The sequence below is a fragment of the Choloepus didactylus genome, chromosome 3, assembly GCF_015220235.1.
Source record: "Choloepus didactylus isolate mChoDid1 chromosome 3, mChoDid1.pri, whole genome shotgun sequence".
NCBI classification, from domain to species: domain Eukaryota; kingdom Metazoa; phylum Chordata; class Mammalia; order Pilosa; family Megalonychidae; genus Choloepus; species Choloepus didactylus.
In genome coordinates, this window is record NC_051309.1 from 118592530 (window position 1) to 118595317 (window position 2788).

A 2788-nucleotide genomic window follows, 5' to 3' on the forward strand; every position below is an offset into this window, starting at 1 on the left:
TCTGCCCCACAAAATTGCATCAAAGAATATGGCTTTTGGTGGACATAATATATCCAAACTAGCACAAAACTGCAAATTCAAAAAATAAACAAACAAACCAACAGAAAGATACAAATGCTGGAGAAGATGTAGAGAGGGAGGTCTACCTATTCAATGTTGGTAGTGAAGTAGAATGGTGCAACCTCTCCAGAGGGTAATGTAGTGTCCACAGTAGGCTAAATATAGAGTCATATGATAAGGCAAAACTGTTACTAGGAATATTCTTGGAAGAACGGAAAGCACAAACACGAGTAGACATTTGCACACTGATGTTTATGGCGGCAGTATTCACAATAGCCAATGAATGGAGGTGGCAGAAGGGTCCATTGACTGATAAATGGAAGGGTGAGCTGTGACGTATACATCATGTGACTAAAGAAAGGAATTATTTCATGAGACATGCAACAAGGTGAAAGAACCTTGAGGACATTATGTTGAGCAAAGTAAGCCAAAAATTAAAGGACAAATAGTGTATGGTTGCATTTAGAAAATGCTCATAAGAAAATTAGGGCCTAGATTATAAACTCTTACAGCAGTCACATTTATTCCTGAGTTTTAAGTGTTATTTCTAAATGCTAAGATGCTGTGCTCTTTGTGTATAATTGGTAGTTCCTTGGATCTAGAGGTAACTGTGTGACACCTAAGAGTGAGATTTAGAGTTCTGCAGCTCTGAAAGTGAGCATTACTCCATATAGCAACTGTTAAAGATTAAAAAGAGATTAGACTTCAATTAGAGATATGAATAATGTTTATTTTCTCCAAAATTTACATTTTCTATAGCACACTATCTAACTTAACCTCTCTGTTCAGTTCATTTAAACAACCTAAATACATGGATCCTAGAATAGGGAATGAGAGCTGATGATTCTGTACAGCTCAGAGTATTTTGGGCAGATAATAAAAAAGTATTTGCAAACTCCCTTGAGGGACTGCAGAAAAAATATGAAACTATTAAACTTCTTCGCCTGGGAAATTCCTGATATTCTCTTAGGTACTGGGGACTCCCAATTTAATAAGCCAAGCCCTTGATTTTGAGGATGGCTCTTATGAAACTTTTTTCTGTAATGGTGAAGCTAAGCCTACTTATAAATACACTTAAGAGTCACACCCAGAGAACCTCTTTTGTTGCTAAGCTGTGGCCTCTCTCTCTAAGCCAAACTCTGTAAATAAAACTCATTGTCCTCCCCCCCAAATGGGACATGACTTTCAGGGGTGTAAGTCTCCCTGGCAACATGGGACATGACTCCCTGGGTTGAGCCTGGCCTTGGCATCATGGGATTAACAATGCCTTCTTGACCAACAGGGGAAAAGAAATGTAACAAAACAAGGTTTCAGTGGCTAAGGGATTTCAAATAGAGCTGAGAGGTCATTCCAGAGGTTACTCTTATGCAAACTTCAGTCAGATATTGCAAATTGCCACAGTATGCCAAGCCCCAATCAACGGTATTCCTGAAAGCCCTAAAGAAAACCCAGAGCTTTATCTAAGACTCTATAAGAGTTTTACTTAAGTTTATTTCTCAGAAACTTAAAACCTCCACATTTTTCCTATTCCAGGTAAGTCCGAAAACTTAAGAGGTACCAGTCTCTCCCAGAACATCAACCAGTTGCATTCACCTACCCTGTAATGTCAACACCCACTTTCAACATGAAGAAGTTAGAAAGGTCATTGCCCAGATATCCGTAAAGATTGAGAGAATGATCAAATGTGAGGGAGGAGTTGTAACAGAGAAGCTAGGATTCAACAAATGATTATGACTACTGAATCATTATATAGATATTTCTTTTTAGTTTCTAGTGTATTATAACACCCAGAAGGAAATTCCTGAAATTGAGGAACTTAACCCATACTATACTTTGAAATTTGCTCTATAACTACTTGTTAAACAGTACTTTGAAATCACTTTTCTGCATATGTTATATTTCACTATAAAAAAGTTTTAAAAAAAATCCCTACAAAGAAATCTTGAATCAAAGATCACATTCAAAGATAATATTCAACCACACGTAAAAAAGGAAATGGCAAAACAGGTATACATTCTTTGCCAGCCGAATAACAAGAAAAACATGTAACATATCTAACTCCTTTCCAAAAAAATTCAAATGATCAAGAACTTTTGCTATGTAGACATAAATCTAGCCTAAGTTGGTGTAGATATCTTGAAGGATTAACTATTTATTGTAGGAAGTCACTTTGATGAGCAAGATATTTGCCTGAGCAGAGATTTTTGACAGCTTTGTGGTGCTAGGGACAGACACTGTAGTCCATGGCCCAAGAAGGCAGGAGTTAATGGCAACCCCTTCACTCTGGGTTCAGACCCTTAAGGGTGATATCTTATGAGCAAAGGTGACTTGGAAGTAGACAGGCTCTTCCAGGAACTGTATCTCAGCATTGTATCTCAGTCTTGGTTCCTGATTGGATTAAAGAGATCCCAAGACGTTGATATGAAGCAAAAATTGATAGGCACCTGGAAGAAGGAAAATCAAGACTTTCTGAAGGAACGTAACATTTTAGGCCTCAAATTATTTTTAAAAATAATTTTTAAAATACAACGTCTGGTGCACACATTAAAAAATAACACAAAACACAAAAGCCAACAGAAGAAACAAACAATAAAGATAGACCTAGAGATCCCAGATATTAAACTATTCCAACTTCAATACTTTATTGTTGGTTTTAAAACTACAGAATTAAAATATACAACAATACCATACCTGTCAGGGGGGTTAAATGGAATCAAGGTACTCTAAA